Source organism: Geotrypetes seraphini, chromosome 4 (assembly GCF_902459505.1).
Source record: "Geotrypetes seraphini chromosome 4, aGeoSer1.1, whole genome shotgun sequence".
Classification (NCBI taxonomy): domain Eukaryota; kingdom Metazoa; phylum Chordata; class Amphibia; order Gymnophiona; family Dermophiidae; genus Geotrypetes; species Geotrypetes seraphini.
Window position 1 is genome coordinate 151030993 of NC_047087.1, and position 21538 is coordinate 151052530.

Genomic DNA, 21538 nt, shown 5'->3' on the forward strand with positions numbered 1-21538 from the left:
AGCAGATTCTGGTGATACTACATCAGAAGTTTCTGAACCACTTTCTTCAGAAATACTTGCAACTGAAACTGTTCAAACAAATCCTGAAGAAGGGATTAATAGCACATTTGTGAAAGAAACAAAGGATGAGACAAATAATGTTAAATAATTTCTTATAGCTGATGAAGTAGAGAATGATGATAAAAACTTTTTAACAGCAGGTGAAATTGGAGAAGATAATAAAGGTGATGCCATACTAAAATTATCTAAACCATTTTCTTCAGAAAACTGTGCAGCTGAAACTGAGCAAACAGCTCCTGAAGAAGAAGTTGCTAGCACATCTGTGGAAGAAGCAAAGGATGACAACAAAATAGTTACAATCCCAGCTCAAGATTTCATTATACTGGATTTTGATGATGACCTCCTTAAATCAGGTGAAAGTGTGAAAGATACACATCCTGAGTTGATTATGGAAAAAAATGAGCAGGATGCTGTGATACAGGAGAGTCTGGAGGAAACCAAGGATCCTGAGAGGTTGGAGAATCATAATGATGGCAAACAGGAGGTGACAGAAGGTTCCCTTGAAATAACTCCCTTGATTTTGCCAAGTGAAGTTGAGATGTTGCTAGTCTCTACCTTTGAAGAGTGTGAGAAACATACAATTTGTGAGCAGGAAACAGAGCTGGATGAATTCTCTGAGGGAGTAGAGAAAGAATGCTCTGAGACGGAGAAGGAGGAAATCCCAAAAGAAACGATGGATGCCCAAGAAGGAGGAAGTTTTCTATGATTGAAAAGAAACGACAAAAGAGAGAAGATGTGTTAAATAAACCCAAACCATTCAAGTCATATTTGCAGATGATTCCTATTCAAAGGGTCAAGAAGGAGGTGGTTTCACCTCAAGGAACAATTAAGAGTGAACATTATCAGATAAACTTATTGCTGCTACTATTGCAATTATTACTTGTTTCTGGAGTAATTAAGAGTGAACATTATCAGATAAACTTATTGCTGCTACTTTGGCAATTATTGCTTGTTTCTGGGGTATTATCAGGCATCTGGAATGCTGTACACAGTTTTTGTGGAGACAGTCCTCGCTCAACTGTTGTCCCACAATTAGTATGGGATCAAGACAACACAAGTATAAAATGGAGAAAGCTAGAAAAGACAAATGGAATAGACGTCATTCGAGAAGATCTAGCAAAGTACTCAAAGAGAATGGTTGTAGAAAAACAAATGAGACTGTATTACAATTATAAAAAGAAAAGGAAGAGTGTGTCATGGATTGAAAGTAACTTGTCTGAACACAGATTTGTAGGCAAGACAAAAGCAGTAAAAGGAATACTGCGAAAAAGAGAGAGAGAGAGAGAAAAGAGAAACCCCAAATAACAAAAGAGATGCATCCAGAAGGAAAGATTTCAAAGTGGAAATCCTGAAAAGACTCTGATCTCAAAGGACAGATTGGGTATTATTTAGAGGAATATTTTGTTGAAAATAATTTTCAGATATGATATATTTATGAGATGGTGACCCCCCTCCCCCAATATATATGAAACTATGGTTGGCAATCCAAATGTTTATTGTGAAAAAATGCATGTGTTGAAGAAAGTAATGTGTGTATTGAAGAGTGTCTACTGTATATGTATTTCTGCTGTTCCTATTTTGCATCCTTGAAATAATTTAAAAAAGTTTGTAAAAATTTTCTTAGTCTTTGACAGAAAATTTTTCTCTTTTGTGGTGGCAAATGTAACCAGGGTTAAAAGTTACTTGAGTGAGAAAAAACAGGGTTTGAAGAGGATTTTAAAAGGTTTTTAAAGTAAAGAAAGTCTGGAATGTAAGATCTGTGTTTTTTCTATTTTGAGAAGTATGGTTTGTGTATTGTTTGTATTGGTGCAGTTTTGAGGTTTTCTGTTGCTGATCTCTTGCATAGGTCTGCTGTCCTAGTGCAGAGATCAGCATCAGCTGTCTGAACATTCTAACTGTGAGATTTGACAGTTGGGAGGGTGACTTGGTTCTGTGAGGTGTTTTGGCTTGTGTGGCTCTTGTGAAGGTAATTATAGTTGATTTTATTAAATTTTGAATTGTAGGTTGTGGTTGAAGTTAAGATTTGATTCATAGATTCTGGTAATTTCCAAGGTTGAAACATTTCTTTCTGGCGGATGTGAAGAATTGTTTTATCTGTGAGACTATTGGATGTTAGAAATAGTCTGAGATTTCTGTGTAATGTTGTGAGGGAATATTGGTGAAGAAAAGTTAATAAACTGTTTTGGAATTAAAAAAAAAAAAAATCTCCTGTAAAATTTATTGAGAATTGGGTTTTATTTGTGTTTTGAGATATAGGAAATCTGGGAAGGGAAATGTATAGGGAATATCAATTATCTGTTTTTTTTTAGCTTAGGAATTATTTTAGGAAATTTTGGAGTTATTAGATTAGGATAGGGTTTTCCCTTATTGGTTCAAGCCAGAGTACTAGGTTGGTTCCAGCAAAAGAGAGTCTGCTAGCAAGAGAGTCTGCTAGCAACAGCGTGCCTACGTGGAACCCCTACATAGAAAGAACATAAAGCCTCAAATACCCAAATCTGAGGAAAAAGAAGAACTTTACAGAGTAGAATCTCTTTGTTTAGATTTGATTTACATCATTTGTTTATTAAATTTTATTTCTATATTCAATTTTGAATCCTTAGTGCTTCTTTATATTTATTTTATTACTGGTACACTACCTTTATCCGAAATGCTTGGGATATTTCGGTTTTCAGAATGGTAGCACCAGATGCGCTAAAAACCATCATCACTATTTTGTAAACAATAGACAGCTAGGGATGGAGGGGGGGTCTCAAAAGCCAAATAAGCGTATGTCAAGGGGGGGAACCATGTCTTTAAAATCCCTGAATGGATGGCCTGCCTACCTAGACTCATTCCCCTTTATTTGGGCCTCCACCTTAACACCCAAGTGGCATAAAATAATGCAGTCTGTGGCTTTGTGTGTGGTTTTTCTTCCTAGCCTACAAAGACATTCACCTTCATTTGTGCCTCCACCTTAACATCCAAGTGGCAGAAAATAATGCAGTCTGTGGCTTTGAGTGTTTTTTTTTTTTTCCTTGCCTACAAAGACATTCACCTACATTTGGGCCTCCACCTTAATACCCAAGTGGCAGAAAATAATGCAGTCTGAGGCTTTGTGTGTGGTTTTTTATTTTTATTTTGACAAAAACAAGGAAATCATTGGACATTTGTACTGCCTTCATTTAGCACTTTGGCAGCAATCTCCCTATCACTGAGGGATTGTGCAACGTCTAAGTGGTTGTCAATGTTCATCAACTCTTCAATCTCTGCTGCCCCTATCGAGGCATAAGAGCCGATGGTTTCTAGGTTCCATTCTTCATCATGGACTCTGAACCCTTCGAATTCTCCCTCCTCCTCATCACTGTCGAACAATGTCACAGCCCAAATCTTGTGCCAAGCGTGTTTTAAGGTTGCCAGGGTTATCTGGTTCCAGGCACTCGCAAGTCCATAAATGGCATCTTTAAGAGTAAATGCCTTCAAGAAGTCCAGGATTTGTGTTCCGTTATTGAGTGCACCCAGCATTTGATGAAGGAAAAAGTGTTTATACTTTATTTTCAATGCACGCAGAATGCCCTGGTCACAAGGCTGCAGCAGGGATGTGACATTGGGTGGGAGGTAAATGGTAGAAATGTTATTGCTCAGAAGAAGATCAGCTGGTGGGTGTGCAGGGCAATTGTCCACTATCAGTAAGGCTTTTGGGTTCTCTCCCAGTCCAGCCCCCTGCAATGTTCTTTCACCCCAGGGACAAAATGTTGGTGGAACCAGTCAATAAAGCTCTCCTGCGTCACCCAAGCTTTTCTCTGTGACATATAGGTCACTGGAAGTTCATGTCTTATTCCTTTCAGGCACCTTGGATTTCGGCTTTTGCCGATCATGGCCAGATTTAACTTATATGTCCCAGCCGCATTGGAACAGGCTAGAACTGTAACCCGGTCTTTCATGTCTTTGAATCCAGAAGGTGCTCGTTCATCGGCTGTGGCCAGTGTTTTTCATGGGACATATCATCAGTACAAAGCGGTCTTGTCTGCATTATAAATTTGCTCAGGACACAAAGAATTCCCAGCTCCTGCTACTATGGAAGCAAATTCATCAATGTAACTTTCAGCTGCCTCGTTATCTACAGAAGCTTTCTCGCCACAGCTCTCAGACTAATCTACTCCCTCGGAAAATATGACCACATCACCAACGCCTACCTAGACTCACATTGGCTACCAATTAAAGCCAGAATTCAATTCAAACTGTACTGTCTAATCTTCAAAGTTTTCAACGATACTGCACCTGCCTATCTAAACGATCGCCTAAAACGTAACCTTCCACCCAGAATAAGAAGAACACAGACACCATTCTCATACCCACCACTCAATGGCACTCATCGTAAAAAGCTTTATGATAACCTCATAGCAACGCATGCAGCAAAACTCGAACCCTCCATCACTAGATTGTTAACCTCAACATCTGACTTCAAAGCATTCCGTAAAGAAATCAAAACGCTGCTCTTCAAAAAGTATTTACAATCTACCTAATCTCCCTCTCCTCTTCCACCAACCAGGTTTGCTCACTCCCTGGCACCATACCATCAATCGACAAAAAATACATATAAAAAAAAAAAAATAAATAAAAAAAAAAATACCTGGAACCTAATTCACCCTACCGAAACCGATTACCTACCAACGTATGGAATCAGAATATTTGATATGTATAGTAATGTAACCTGATTTATCTTCCATTGTTATTATGTCTACACACTCACTCTGTCATTAAGTCTATACCCTCAATCTGTATTCTCCAATGTCATGTACCCTCCTGGAAATGGCCAGCTCTCTTCGTATGTAATCCGCTTTGAACCGCAAGGCACAAGCGGAATAAAAATCACTAATGTAATGTAATGTAATGTAATATTTTGAGGCTTTGAGTCTGTGGTGCTTTTTAAATTTATGCAGCCACCCTTCTGAGTACATACAATCACTGTTGCCAATTCTGTGTTCGTTGGAACTTTTTGGCTTGTTTCGTAACATCATATCGGACATTGGCACTCCGTCAAACCTTCGTTGCCGTAGCCATGCAAGCAGTACATGGTCAAACTTTTCAATTGTGGCCCTGTGCAGCATTTTCCGACTCAGCATTAATTTACGGTCCTAGCTCTCATGGGATAACTTTAACAGCAAACATTTTTGTTTTTTTAAGTCATACACAGTTGTGGTTACCTCATTATATTCAAAAACAAGCTGTTGGATGCCCGTACCTTGGTCGAGCCTCTGGAGAAACTCGACTTTCTGTGCTATCGACAGGCATATGCGTTTCCTTTTCCTTCCAGACTCTGCCATTGCATGAAGTTGGCTGGCCTTCAGTTTCCAGAAAGTGTGAAGCGGTCGCTGGGATGACTGCTTTCAGACCACGTCGTTTGGGTTATAAATGGCGCCTGATTACCTGAACCTGTTTGCCTTTCACCACGTAAGCACGCGCTCGCAAAGAACCGTTGCGCATGCCTGGTCTTCTCTTGGATCTTATCGCATGTACTGAATGGTGATAGGCCCACGTATTTCCAGTGCTCTGCTGCACCAGCTGTGATACAGTTTTTGCACAGCACACATGTAATGGCTTCCATGCTCCCAAACAGCCAGACCGAAGGCTTGCTGTTGCCGTGGTGGTGGTTCACCAAATTCCTTCCACGTGCAAGGGGAAGAGACGGTGTGGATGATCTAAGGGCTGATCCCCTCCCGGTACGACTATTAAGCTCCCATGGAAGGGCCCCAGTTATTAAGCCACCGCGCACTCAGATGAGGAGGGGGGACTATTAAACACCGACTATTAAGCCTGGACTACTGTGGCAAACCCCCACCTCTCCTCTCCCGACCAATACCCATGGTTCCTTGTCGGAGGGTATCAGCCCTGGCCTGGCGCCCCGGCCACATATCTGGTCATCTGGTTCCTGCCTCAGCACGGAGTGGGAAAAGGCCATCTGGTACCCCCCCCCCCCCCGTTGTCGCTTAGTATTACGATAGGCGATATATGAAACTTGATGGGTGAGGAAAGGTAGTTTAACTCACTCCCTCGGCCATCTGGTTCTTGGGACCTGGATTGGGGGCACAGAGAGGGACAGAGACAAAAGCTTGTCTCAAGGGATGATTTTCAATAGATCGCAGCGAGGTAGCTGCTCTGCTACATACGAAACCCTGACCCAGACTCAGGTCATCTACAAATGATTTAGCACTGGGTTCCCCACAAACATGCGGTACACTACAGGAGAGAGGCAGCCCCCTTCTGTCCATGCTCCAGTCCCGAGGGATGCGGCTCTGCTCACCGGCCAGTCGGGGCCGGCCGGCTATCCCTGGCCAACTGAGGCTCCTCAGCACTGCAGTATCGTTCCGTTTAGGGGAGATTCTGACTTAGAGGTGTTCAGTCATAATCCCACAGATGGTAGCTTTGCCCCATTGGCTCCTCAGCCAAGCACATACACCAAATGTCTGAACCTGCGGTTCCTCTCGTACTGAGCAGGATTACTATCGCAATAATGTATCATCAGTAGGGTAAAACTAACCTATCTCACGACGGTCTAAACCCAGCTCACGTTCCCTATTAGTGGGTGAACAATCCAACGCTTGGTGAATTCTGCTTCACAATGATAGGAAGAGCCAACATCAAAGGATCAAAAAGCGACGTCACTATGAACGCTTGGCTGCTACAAGCCAATTATCCCTGTGGTAACTTTTCTGACACCTCCTGCTTAAAACCCAAAAAGTCAGAAGCATCATGAGGCCCCGCTTTCACGGTCTGTATTCATACTGAAAATCAAGATTAAGTGAGCTTTTGCCCTTCTGCTCCACAGGAGGTTTCTGTCATTCCTGAGCTCACCTTAGGACACCTGCGCTACAGTTTGACAGATGTACCGCCCCAGTCAAACTCCCCACCTGCCACTGTCCCCGGAGCGGTTCACACCCAGCGTAGCCACCAGGCGCTTGGAGCCAGAAGCGAGAGCCCCCTCAGGGCTCGCCCCCCCCCCGCCTCACCAGGTAAGTGAAAAAAACAAGAGTAGTGGTATTTCACCGGCGGCGCCACACCAGGGATGAGGGCACCTCCCACTTATCCTACACCTCTCATGTCTCTTCACAGTGCCAGACTAGAGTCAAGCTCAACAGGGTCTTCTTTCCCCACTGATTCCGCCAAGCCCGTTCCCTTGGTTGTGGTTTCGCTAGATAGTAGGTAGGGACAGTGGGAATCTCATTCATCCATTCATGCACATCACTAATTAGATGACATAAGAACATAAGCGATGCCTCTGCTGGGTCAGACCTGAGGTCCATCGCGCCCAGCAGTCCGCTCACGCGGCGGCCCAACAGGTCCAGGACCTGTGTAGTAAACCTCTATCTATACCCTTCTATCCCCTTTTCCAGCAGGAAATTGTCCAATCCTTTCTTAAACCCCGATACTGTTCCCTGCCCTATAACGTCCTTTGGAAGCGCGTTCCAGGTGTCGACCACACGTTGGGTAAAGAAGAACTTCCTAGCATTCGTTTTGAATCTGTTCCCTTTCAACTTTTCCGAATGCCCTCTTGTTTTTTTATTTTCTGAAAGTTTGAAGAATCTGTCCCTCTCTACTCTCTCTATGCCTTTCATAATCTTGTAAGTCTCTATCATATCCCCTCTAAGTCTCCTCTTCTCCAGGGAAAAGAGACCCAGGTTCTCCAATCTCTCAGCGTATGAAAGATTTTCCATCCCCTTAATCAGTCGTGTCGCTCTCCTCTGAACTCTCTCGAGTAACGCCATATCCTTCTTAAGGTACGGCGACCAATACTGGACGCAGTACTCAAGTTGCGGACGCACCATTGCCCGGTACAGCGGCAGGATAACTTCTTTCGTTCTGGTTGTAATACCCTTCTTGATTATACCTAGCATTCTATTCGCTCTCTTAGCAGCCGCTGCACACTGTGCCATCGGCTTCATTGTCATGTCCACCATTACCCCCAAGTCCCTTTCCTGGGTACTCTCAGTCAATAACATCCCTCCCATCGTATAATTGTGCCTCGGGTTTCTGTTTCCCACATGCAATACTTTGCACTTCTCAACATTGAACTTCATCTGCCATCTCTCAGCCCAATCCCCTAGTTTGTCCAAGTCCCTTTGCAATTCTTCGCATTCCTCCTTCGTCCGAGCTGCATTAAATAGTTTGGTGTCGTCCGCAAATTTTATTATCTCACACTTCGTTCCTGTTTCTAGATCATTTATGAATATATTAAAAAGCAGCGGCCCGAGCACCGAGCCCTGCGAAACACCACTCGTGACCTTCCTCCAGTCCGAGTAATGGCCCTTCACTCCTACCCTCTGTTTCCTTCCCTCTAACCAGTTTCTGATCCATCTATGCACGTCTCCGTCCACCCCATGGTTCTTCAGTTTCCGGAGTAGACGTTCATGAGGCACCTTGTCAAAGGCTTTCTGGAAATCTAGGTATATGATGTCTATGGGATCTCCTCTGTCCATCTGTTTGTTAATTCCCTCGAAGAAGTGCAATAAGTTAGTCAGGCACGATCTTCCCCTGCAGAAACCATGTTGGCTGGATATCAGAAGTTCGTTTTTTTCAAAATGTTCATCGATGTTTTCTTTTATCAGTGCTTCCGCCATTTTCCCCGGAACCGAGGTCAGACTCACCGGTCTATAGTTCCCCAGGTCACCTCTTGATCCCTGTTTAAAGATGGGCGTAACGTAGGCTATCTTCCAATCCTCCGGGATCACACCTGTTTTCAGAGATAGGTTGCAAATTTGCTGTAGTAGCTCCGCTATTTCCTCCTTTAGTTCCTTCAGAACCCTTGGATGGATTCCATCCGGACCTGGGGATTTGTCGGTTTTTAGTTTTTCTATCTGCCTGTACACATCATCGAGGCTCACTTCCATGGATGTTAACTTTTGTGCTGGATTTCCATTGAAGATTTGTTCGGGTTCCGGTATGTTGGTTGTGTCTTCGCTTGTAAATACAGACGAAAAGAACATATTAAGTCTTTCCGCGACCTCTTTCTCTTCCTTCACCACTCCCTTCCGGTCTCCGTCGTCCAGCGGTCCCACCTCCTCCCTAGCCGGCTGTTTGCCTTTAACATATCTAAAGAATGGTTTGAAATTTCGTGCTTCCCTGGCTAGTCTCTCTCATACTCTCTTTTGGCTTTTCGAACCACACGGTGGCATTCTTTTTGATACTTCCTGTGCTCTTTCAAGTTTCCCTCAGATTTGTCCTTTTTCCATTTTCTGAATGAATTTTTCTTATTGCCTATCGCTTCCTTCACTATTTTAGTTATCCACGCCGGGTCTTTTGTTCGACTCTTGTTGCACCCTTTCTGAATCTGGGGATATACAGATTTTGTGCCTCGTTCACCGTGTCCTTGAAAAAGGACCAGGCATGTTCCACCGTCTGCCATTTTTTGGAAGTGTTCCTAAGTTTCTTCTTTACCATTCCCCTCATTGCTTCGTAGTTTCCTTTCCTGAAGTTAAAGGTTGTCGCTATGGTTCTCTTTCCTTTCAGTATTCCTATTTCCACCTTGAACTTGACCATATTATGATCGCTGTTTCCCAACGGTCCCACTACTTCCACCTCCTTTGCAGGTCCCCTCAGTCCATTTAGGATTAGGTCCAGAGTGGCAATTCCTCTCGTTGGTTCTCTAACAAGCTGCTCCAAGAAGCAATCTTGTACAGCCTCCAGAAATTCTGTCTCCCTAGTGCAGCTTGAGCTTCCAAGACTCCAGTCTATCCCAGGGTAGTTGAAGTCTCCCATAATAACCGTATTACCGCTTTTGCATTCTCGCTTCATCTCAGCTTCCATTTCTTCATCGATCTCTCCGGTTTGTCCGGGAGGACGATAGTATAGGCCTATCTTTATTTCAGGCCCTTTCCTTCCCGGTATTTTAACCCATAGTGATTCTAGCTTGTTGGCCGTCTCTGCTATGTCCATTCTTGTCGATTGTATGCTTTCTTTTATGTATAGTGCTATTCCACCGCCTTTCTGTCCTGACCTGTCCTGGCGATAGAGCTTGTACCCCGGCAGTGCTGTATCCCATTTGCTTTCCTCATTCCACCATGTTTCAGAGATTCCAATGATGTCTATGTCTTCTGCAATGGCCATGGCTTCTAATTCCCCCATTTTGTTTCTTAGACTCCTTGCATTAGTATATATGCAATTTAGCTCCTGGAATTTTGTTGCCTTCATTTCCTTTCCCTGTGCTTCGGTCTTTAGAGTCTTCTTTTTGGCTACAATCTTTCTACCTTCCTCTTCTTGGTTAGTCGACTCCTGTAAATTGTCCCTTGTTTCTTCCAAGCCTTTTTTCCCCTCAGTATCTTCATTGGATACCTTCTTCCGAATCATCGACGCTTGGTCGACTGTCGGCTTTCCCCTTCTTCTTAGTTTAAAGCCTGTTCTATTCCTCTTTTGACGTTGTTTGCTAGAAGTCTAGTTCCCGCCACGCTCAGATGCAATCCGTCTCTCCTGTAGAGCTTGCTCTTGCCCCAGAACATCGTCCAGTTCCTCACGAAGTGGAATCCTTCTTCCTCACACCATCTCCTCATCCACGCATTTATTGATTGTAGTTCCTCTTGCCTTTTCACATCTGCCCTCGGTACCGGTAGGATCTCTGAGAACGCTATCTTCTGGGTCCTCGTCTTCAGCTTCCTTCCCAAGATCTTGAACTGTTCTATCAGCGTGCTTCTTCTGTAGTCCCTCCTGCTGACATCATTCGTCCCTATGTGGATCATTACTGTGGTCTCTTCCGTCTCAGCTCCATCCAGGATCTTTCCAATTTTGTCCACGATGTCCTTGGTTCTCGCTCCCGGGAGGGAGGGACGAAGCATTTGACTATCTTACAAGAGTCATAGTTACTCCCGCTGTTTACCTGTGCTTCAATGAATTTCTTCACTTTGATATTCAGAGCACTGGGCAGAAATCACATCGCGTTAACACCCGCCGTGGGCCTTTGCGATGCTTTGTTTTAATTAAACAGTCGGATTCCCCCTGGTCCGCACCAGTTCTAAGTCAGCTATTAGGTGCCATCTAAGGAGGGACACTGGCCCACCCCATGCACCCTCGCACCCTCCCTGCCGCACCCACGCTCCCCACCCTGCTCCACCCGCCCCCCCACCACGAAGGGTGGGAGACGGGAGAGAGAAAGAGAGAGCAAGCATGAGGGAAGAGGTCAGAGGGGGTGAGGCAGGGGGAGAGGCATCCACCACAGCTGGGGCAATCCCGGCCAGCGTCCAGAGTCACCACCACCCCACATGCATTTAACACACAGTGTGGCACCTCGTCCAGCCACAACATGCACCCAGCCCCGCTTCACGCCCCAACCCGACCAACCCAGCCCTTTGGGTACGGCCTGGCGCAAGATTTACACCCTCTTCCCCGGATTTTCAAGGGCCGATGAGAGCTCACCGGACGTCGCCAATCCGTGACACTTTCCAAGGATTGGGCCCTTCTCTCAGGGCAAACCCATTCCAGGGCGCCCTGCCCTTCACAAAGAAAAGAGAACTCTCCCAGGGCTCCCACTGGCTTCTACGGGATCAGTCGCGTTACTGCACTGGATGCCTCACAGCACCTGTTTCCGCCACTCCAGGTTCGGGGATCTGAACCCGACTCCCTTTCGATCAGCCAAGGGCGACAGAGGCCATCGCCCGTCCCTTCCGAACGGCGCTCACCTATCTCTTAGGACTGACTGACCCATGTTCAACTGCTGTTCACATGGAACCTTTCTCCACTTCGGCCTTCAAAGTTCTCATTTGAATATTTTCTACTACCACCAAGATCTGCACCTGCAGAGGCTCCACCCAGGCCCTCGCCCCAGGCTTCTGTGCCCACCGCGGCAGCCCTCCTACTCATCGCGACGTAGCCCCCTCACATGATAAATGCATCGGGCAGCGCACGGCCAGCGACGACCAGGTATGGGCCCAACACTCCAGCGCCATCCTTTTCAGGGCTAGTTGATTCGGCAAGTGAGTTGTTACACACTCCTTAGCGGATTCCGACTTCCATGGCCACTGTCCTGCTGTCTATATCAACCAACACCTTTTCTGGGGTCTGATGAGCATCAGCATCGGGTGCCTTATCCCGGCGTTCGGTTCATCCCGCAGCACCAGTTCTGCTTACCAAAAGAGGCCCACTGGGCAGCTCGCATTCCACGCCCAGCTCCAAGCCAGCGAGCCGGGCTTCTTACCCATTTAAAGTTTGAGAATAGGTTAAGATCATTTCGGCTCCAAGACCTCTAATCATTTGCTTTACTGGATAATACTGCGTCAGAGAGTGCCAGCTATCCTGAGGGAAACTTCAGAGGGAACCAGCTACTAGACGGTTCGATTAGTCATTCGCCCCTATACCCAGGTCAGACGACCGATTTGCACATCAGGACCACTATGGACCTCCACCAGAGGTCCTCTGGCTTCGCCCTGCCCAGGCATAGTTCACCATCTTTCGGGTACTATTGTGTGCGCTCACGCTCCTCCTCCCCATGCGGGCAAGACGGGCCAGTGGTGCGCCCTCCGTGCCAAGTCGCCACTCAGGCGGGCAGCGGCGGCGGTGGGATCCCACCTCGGCCGGCAAGAGGCCAGCCCTCACCTTTATTGCACTGTAGGGTTTTTCCGCTCATCCCCTCCACTAGCGTGCATATTAGACTCCTTGGTCCGTGTTTCAAGACAGGCCGAGTGGGTCGCCGACATCACCGTGGACCTCTGGCGCCCGTCATGGGCCTCCCCACCCTGTGGCGCAATGTGGTTGGGGCACACTGAGGAAAGTCCGCCCCAGTTGACAGTCACGCCGGGGGTGGGGGGGCCCCATCCCCCTTCCCCCTCCGTGTGCCCCACCCCCAGGGGAGGCAAGGGCAGCGGGCAGGGTTCCGGGGAAAAGAGAGGGCGCGGAGGCAGTCGTATCCCTCGGCCCCCAGGTAAAACGGCGAAGCTGCTGCCAGGGGGCTCTAACACGCACTGTTTTTTAAGGTAAGTGAGCCACCTTCCCTGCCGGCCTTCCCAGGGGGTGTCCCCCGCCACTGGCCCCCCCTGACTGCCACAAGGAAGGGGGAGGGGCAGGAGGGATGGCACCTGAAACCCCGGTGGCGACCGGCCGCTGCCCGTCGGGTAGCCCGCCGGGTTGAATCCTCTGGGTGGACCGCACAGACCCCACCCATTTATCTCTTAACGGTTTCACACCCTCTTGAACTCTCTCTTCAAAGTTCTTTTCAACTTTCCCTTATGGTACTTGTCCGCTATCGGTCTCGTGCCGGTATTTAGCCTTAGATGGAGTTTACCACCCGCTTTGGACTGCATTCCCAAACAACCCAACTCCGAGAAGACACGGACCCCGGCGGTGCTGGGGGCCACTACCGGCCTAACACCGAACACAGGCTGGGCCTCGATCAGAAGGACTTGGGCCCCCAAGCGGCGACGGGGGGAGGCGTCTTCTGTACACATTTCCCGCGCCCGCTGCACGGGCAGGATTCGGCACTTGGGCTCTTCCCTCTTCACTCACCGTTACTGAGGGAATACTGGTTAGTTTCTTTTCCTCCACTTAGTAATATGCTTAAATTCAGCAGTCGCCACATCTGATCTGAGGTCGTAACCAAAGATGGACACGGCAGCGGAGGCTCCGCGAGGGTAGGATGGAAGGAGAGACATCAACCTGCGCGCACACGCAGTGGGACAGCCTTCCCCACCTCCTCTGCTGCCTAGATGAGGAATCGTCCCTCAAGACGGAAAAGGGGGAATGGAACAGCAGGAGGACTCAGCACAAGCAGGCAGTCTCCTTCCACAGACAGCTGCACACCACATTAGTCCTGATGTGGCATCCGAGCCTGCCCCACCACCCACACAGGGCAGGAGTTCGGCTATGGAGCCAGAGTCATACATCCGTGCGGTTCCAATCCCCCAAGGCGAGGGCACCACCCTGGGTCTGTTCTTGAGGGGACGAAGGGTCTGTGACGCGCTGGGCCTGCTCCGTACAAACCGGTCTTGCGCGTTGTATAAGAGACCCTGAGAACAACCCTAGTCACGCGCTCCGCGTTTTTAAAAAAACCCGCTGAGGCTATTGACAGATATGTGCGACCCTCAGACAGGCTTAGCCCCGGGAGGAACCCGGGGCTGCAAGGTGCGTTTGAAGTGTCAATGATCAATGCGTCCTGCAATTCACAATAATTCTCGCAGCTAGCTGCGTTCTTCATTGACGCACGAGCCAAGTGATCCACCACTAAGAGTCACACACAAGCGTACACTTATCACGTGGGGCGGGCACCGTGTTTGGACAGCGGACACACTGCCACTATTGCTCAGTCGACATAGCACAACAGGGGGAATAAAAAATATTTATGGTCCAGGCGCTCTGCCCAGGAGACTCCCCCAGACCGCGGGATGTGGGAGAGAGAGAGAGAGAAAGTCTCACCAGGGCGAGGGAGGCAGCATCCCCTCACCCCTCTTCCATGCCGACAAACACACAGAGTGTCGCTAAAGTCTTCAAACCTCCACCTCATTCCTCCCACCTGCCCCAGAGGGATGCAGCGCTAGGTACCTGTGAAAATAAACAACCACAGAGGATGTAACATTGCTCATCCAGGTGGAAGGCCCTCACGCTGTGGTTCTCAGGGGCATCCATGAAGGTAGAGGAGGTGGGGGGCGGGGACCCCTCACCTCTCACATCATAGCCTCACCACCCCCTCCCATGGGGGATCCTTCCACATGGCACACTGGGCAATGCCATACCAACGCGCAGGCCCTTTGTTCTGACCCCCCCACCACTCACACACATGCCCCCCCTCTTCAAAGAAAGGTAGGGGCATGTGGGGTGGGGGTTGGGGTGGTGGAAGAGCCTGGGCTCTCTCCCGTCCTCCCAATAGAAAAAAGAAGCCACGCTCAGCCCAACACATACCCCTCTTCACAGAGGCTCGCACATGTAGTTTCAGGCGCACCTCATTCATTTGGGGCTTCATTCCTGGTGTGGAAGATTAAGGGGGGAAGTTTTTCTCACCGGGTCAAGTGCCACCATGATATTCTGATGCCAACGACCCACTCCCACCTCAGCCGGGCCTTCCCACACATAAAGGGAGGCACCATGGGCCCATTTGTGGCACACACACCCAGGGAGGGTATAGAGAGCTGCACACCCTCTCTCTCCTGGGCGCCATCTCCCCATTAATGATCCTTCCGCAGGTTCACTTACAGAAACCTTGTTACGACTTTTACTTCCTCTAGTCAAGTTTGACCATCTTCTCAGTGTTCCGCCAGGGCCATCTCCAACCCCAGCAGGTCCGATCCAAGGACCTCACTAAACCATCCAATCGGTAGTAGCGACGGGCGGTGTGTACAAAGGGCAGGGACTTAATCAACGTGAGCTTATGACCTGCACTTACTGGAAATTCCTCGTTAATGGGAAATAATTGCAATCCCCAATCCCTATCATGAACGGGGTTCAGCAGTTTACCTGCACCTGTCGGCGAAGGATAGACACATGCTGATCCGTTCAGTGTAACGCACGTGCAGCCCCGGACATCTAAGGGTATCACAGACCTGTTATTGCTCGATCTCGTGTGGCTGAACACCACTTGTCCCTCTAAGAAGTTGGACGCCGACCACCGGGGGGTCACGTAACTAGTTAGCATGGAGGAGTCTTATTCGTTATCGGAATTAACCAGACAAATCGCTCCACCAACTAAGAACAGCCTTGCACCACCACCCACAGAATTGAGAAAGAGCTATCAATCTGTCAATCCTTTCCGTGTCCGGGCTAGGTGAGGTTTCCCGTGTTGAGTCAAATTAAGCCACAGGCTCCACTCCTGGTGGTGCCCTTCCGTAATTAATAATAATAACAGTTTATATACCGCAGGACCGTGAAGTTTTATGAGGTTTACAAAGATGGTACAAATTGATTAAACTTAACAGAGGTAAAAGATAGTGGTTAACAGCTCAAGGGAACTGTTATTAAAGAGAAAGAGTTGTACAGGTCAGCTGTCTAGATACTTCAAGAACAGATATGTTTTTAGGCGTTTCCTAAATTCACCATAAGTAGTAGGCGTAATTCCTTTAAGTTTCAGCTTTGCAACCATACTCTCCCCGTAACCCAATAGACTTTGGTTTCCCGGAAGCTGCTCAGCGGGTCATGGGAATAACGCCGCCCGAATCGCTAGTCGACATCGGTTTTATGGTCAGAACTACGACGGTATCTGATCGTCTTCGAACCTCCGACTTATCAGTTCTTGATTAATGAAAACATTCTTAGGCAAATGCTTTTCGCTTTGGTTCGTCTTGCTACTGGTCCAAGAATTTCACCTCTAGCGGCACAATACGAATGCCCCCGGCCGTCCCTCTTAATCATGGCCCCAGTTCTGAAAACCAACAAAATAGAAACCGGAGTCCTATTCCATTATTCCTAGCTGAAGTATTCAGGTGACCGGCCCTGCTTTGAACACTCTAATTTTTTCAAAGTAAACGCTTCGGACCCCCGGGACACTCAGTCAAGAGCATCGAGGAGGCGCCGAGAGGCAGGGGCTGGGACAGGACAGGTAGCTCGCCTCGCGAGCAGACCAGCCAGCTCGATCCCAAGATCCAACTACAAGCTTTTTAACTGCAGCAACTTTAATATACGCTATTGAAGCTGGAAAGTTCGTTTTTATTAATAGAGACTTAAAACACAGGCTGTACAAAAAATCAATACAAATTCAAAGCATCAGAAAAAAGGTAAAGAAAACAATACCTCCCAGCAAGAAACTTATCCATAAACCCAACAGTTACATAACTTATCCCTACCCCCACCCAAACTAGACATATTGAAACTAACAGTCCCCTACCATTTCATACAAAACCATAAACAAACCCCTCCCCCCACAAGAACTAAACAGAAATAGAAAAACCCTATTGCAAAAACAAAGCAACCTCAAATGTCCAGACTTCTCATTCATGGAGGCCGAAGCCATACCCCCTTCCACAGCAGACGCCACTGCTGTGCACTCCTATTTTGTCTCTCCATTTCAGCAATTTGGCACACTGCCCGCACTACATCCAGTGCTACCGTTTCCGGTGCCAGCTGTCTCTGCCGCAGTGACATCTGGCAGCGTGCCATCCAAACAAAATACTTTAGAACAGCCAAAACAATGAAAAAAGTTTCCCCATTCATCCCTGTACCCCTCCATCCCCATACACCCAATCAGCATACTTCAACCCCTGAAACAACCCCACTCAAAAGCCTAAACCTCTGGCCACCCTCCTCCCTACTTCAACAGAAAAAGGGCAAAACGCATAAAAAATGTTCCATTGTCTCCTGTATCCCCTGACACTATCTTCTTGGACACTCCATTCCGCCACCGACCTGTACTTCAAATTAGCCCTCACATACATCCACCCGTGCATCGCCAGCCATGTTAAATCAAAATACTTCGGCGGCAATCATGACATTGCCACGTACCGCAACGCTTTCTGCCTCCGAACCCCCAGGCAATTTCTCCACCGTGTAGCATTGGGTCATGACTCATACCACCCATTTCTTCCTCCCCTCCCCTACCTCCCCCACTGTAACCCCCCAATTCCTCACCAACCGGGCCATATCCCCCTGCCCTTGCACCCCTGCCAGAATCCCTAGTACCCTCCTCTTCCCCATGTCCACCCCTTCCAACCAATCTCTCCAAAATCCTGTACCCCAATTCTCAACACTCTCCACTCACACCAACCTTCTCTGCCGTCCCCTTACCATCCCCCTCAACTGAAACTGGAGGAAGAGGGAGGAAAAAAAAAGAACTGGGTTTATCATCCCCAAGCCCCCTTGGGCTTTTGTAAGGTACGTAACCCCCTCTTAACTGGATTTAGACGGTTTCTCCAAAAACACTGGAAAAAGAAACTGTATACTGAAGCATGCAAGTCCCTCGGAAGCAGGCACACATAACTAAGAAAAAGAAATAACGGAACCAAATAAACTTTCAGCAAATGCACCCTCTCCAAATAAGTCAATTTCCAGTGCTTCCATGTGTCAATCTTCTTCCTCCCTTCCTGGATTTTACTCTCCCAATTCTCCTTCTGATATGCCTCATCTCCACTAAAGACCACCCCCAATAACCTGACCCTCCCCTCCGGAGACAAGAACCTGCCTGCACTCTCCAAATCCCCGAGTTTCAATAAATGGCTTTTCTCCCTATTAATACACGCCCCTGTAGCACTCGAATATTCCCCCAGGGTCTCCTCCAACCACTCGAACTCCCTTTGCGAAGACACAAACACTGATATGTCATCTGCGTATGCCACAACCCGTACCTAAGTACCTGCCCCCGTGTTTATTCCAGTTAGCCTCCCACCTATCTCCAGCCGCCTCACCAATGGGTCAATGGCAAACATGTATAACAATGGGCTCAAAGGACAACCCTGTCTCACCCCCTTCCCTATCTTGAAACCCTCCCCACTCCACCCATTCACCAGCGGAAAGGTTACTGCCTCCCTATAGAGAACCCTCAACAGTCCCACAACCCTATCTGGAATCCCATACCTCTGAAGGACCCCCATAAATAGTCATATGGCACCCTATTGAAAGCCGTGGCTTGATCTAAACTCATTAGCACCCACCCCATGAACCCTTCAACCCCGCTCTACCACCTCTCTCATCAATATTGCTGCCCCTATTGCCCCCCTCCCCTGGCAACAAGGATGCCGCCACCTTTCCCAATCTTGCACACAGCATCTTTGCCAAAATTTTACGGTCAGTATTCAGTAAAGAAATGGGCCTCCAGTTCTCCACCCTTGACCCCTCCTTCCCTGGTTTTGCAATTAATACCAAAACTGCCTCCCTCATGGACCTTAGCAGAACAGACTGGCAGCCCAGCTCTCCAAACAGCTGCACCAAAATCGGTGCTAGCTGCTCGCAAAAGGTTTTATAGAACTCTGCCATCAATCCGTCCGGCCCTGGCATCTTCTCACCCGTCAGTCTGGAAATTGCCTGCTTTACCTCATCCACTGTCCATGGTGCAGTCAGCCCTTCTGTCTCCTCCTCTGTTATCCCCCCATCCACCCCTAGGGTCCCTGCTATATAACCCTCCCACCCTTCCCTACCCTCCTGCCCACCTGCAAAAAGCTACACAAAATGCTTCCCCCACCACCCTCAGAATCTCTTCCCGTGACTCCTGCTCAATCCCCTCTCCATCCCATAAACTCCCCACCTTCCGTCACCTGACTCTCTCCTTACATGCCCTGAAAGGGTCCGGCGAGATGAAACTCCCATAATCCCTTTCCCATACTAAAGACTTATACCTATCGTACTGGAGTTGTTCAATTTCCCTCCCTGAGTACTTGAATACCCTCCCCCTTTTCACCCACTGCCACCCTCCAGTTCAACTCCTTCCTAAGTGCCAGCAGCTGCCCTTCCCTATTCTGCACCACCCTCCTACTTATCTTCCTAAAGAAGCCCCTAATCCTACCCTTAACAACCTCCCACCAGACCCTCATGGACCCATATGCACTTTCAACGGACAGCTGATCCGTCCAGAACTCCCAAAAAGCTGCCTGCACTTGTTCCCCCTGAAGCCAGCCACTATTGAGCCGCCACAATCCCCTCCCCATCGCTGGGTTCCTCCCTCCCACCTGAATACTGATCAAGGCATGATCCGTGAATTCCACATATTCCACTTGGGGAGGAGCCTGACAGTCCTCTCTCCTTACAAAAAATCTAGCTAGATAACGGCATTTGCCCCTGCCATAAGTATACCCTCCCCTCTTCCCAAAAACTGTAAATATCCACCAACCACGCCTCCTCCCCCACCTGCTTCAAAAATAACTCATTGTAACTTAAGGAAAATTTCCTCCCTTCCCTATCCTCTTGCCTCACCACCGCATTAAAGTCCCCCCCCCCCACCACCCTCTTAGCCGTATATAAATATGGCCGCACTCTGGAAAGGAGAGCTTTATGCTCCCATTTCCTTTGTGGACCATAGATATTCACCAAACACAATTCCTACCCTTCCACCCTGACATCCAATAGCAACCGCCTCCCTCCCCTCACTTCCACAACCCTACGGACCTCCACCGCTCTGGAGTGAAACAGCATTGCCTCCCCCCCATATTCCTCCTGGGACAAAACCCAGTACAACGGCCCCCATTTCCAGTCCCGTTTCGCTTTCCATAGGATACGGTGACCCACCCTTGTCTCCTGTACCAGAATGACATCCAAGTGTTTGGAAGCCAAGTACTCATATACTATTGACTGCTTCCTCTCCGTCAGGAGACTAGCAATGTTTAAAGTTGCGATGGTCAAACCGGGACCCCATCATAAGACCAATTTGGATTTCTTCCCCCCCCTTCTCACCACTCCCCTCCTCCACAACCCTCTTTACCCTGGTGTGACCATCTCACCCTCTGCCAGAATCACTTCTTCCCCCATTCCTTCCCCTCCCTTATTTTTCTCTTCCTTGATCACATCTCTCCCTTCACTTAAAACATCCCCCTTCTACCTCCTGACCCCCTTCTACATGTTGAAACTCCCCTCCTCCTCCCCCTTCTTCCTCCATGGCTGCCATCCCACGTTCCATTTTCCTAACCCGCAACCTCTCCAATACCACCACTGGGTAGTCACGCTGCCCACCCTCCCCGCCTTTCCCCCTTTCCCCTCCTGAGACTCCCTAGCCCCCACCTCTTCCTCCAGTGCCAAGACGTGGAACTGATTACTATCCTCAACCCTAGCCCCCCTTTTCCTCCTCAGGTGCTTCCCTGCCTTCTTACTGCGTACCTGTTCCCATGTCCCCTCATCCTCTCCCTCTCTCCCACCCCCCTCTTCCTCCCCAGCTTCCTGCACCAACCCTCCCCTACCTTGTCCACCATCCTGGCCACCCTCCATGTCCGGTCCCCCTTCCCGATGGCACTCCTGGGGTCCTCTCTGGTCCCGCTCCCGGGGTTCCTCCCTTCCCTCAACCTCTTCACCTTCATTCTCCTCCCACCACCGATTATGAGCAGCCTTCGGACACTTACTGAAGCCCCAGGCACCCGCACAGATTACATCGAATCAGGTCACACTCCTCCCCAATATGCCCCTTCCCTCCACATTTGATACACATCATGGTAGGACATACTATACTCAAATGCCGGAATGACCCACAGCGGAAACACACTCTGGGCTGCCCTTTGTAAAAGCACTGTATTCGTTCTCTCCCGATAAATGCCACCGGTGGAATATGCTGAATTACATTGCCTACCTCATTCAATTTCATGGCCGTCCATCCGCCGGCCCAGACCCTACTTGGATCCATGATCTTAACTAACGGAGTCCAAAACACCCCATACCGGTTTAACCAGTATGACAGGTCTGAGCAGGGAATGGACTCATTCTGCACCAATACAGTGACTTGGACCAGGTCAGGTTTGCTTACTGGGATAGCTCTCAGTTCAGCCCACTGCCCCCTCCCCCTCCCCCCTCATATCTCTCCCAGACCCCTCTGGGTCTGGAAGCTAATGTCATATTCTAGCACCATCACTGGATGTATGCAGGCATACAGATCCTCAGGGATAAACCCCATATCCAACCCCATTTTCAG

At 48.5% G+C, this 21538-nt stretch overlaps 1 non-coding gene and 1 pseudogene across 1 annotated transcript; both read right to left on the reverse strand.

The window, feature by feature from the left end:
• Window positions 1-6141: 6141 nt before the first annotated feature.
• Window positions 6142-13608, reverse strand: LOC117360186 (annotated as a pseudogene).
• Window positions 13609-14090: 482 nt separating this feature from the next.
• Window positions 14091-14244, reverse strand: LOC117360157. The gene has a single exon (XR_004539369.1). It is a non-coding gene; the product is annotated as a 5.8S ribosomal RNA (ribosomal RNA).
• Window positions 14245-21538: the final 7294 nt, after the last annotated feature.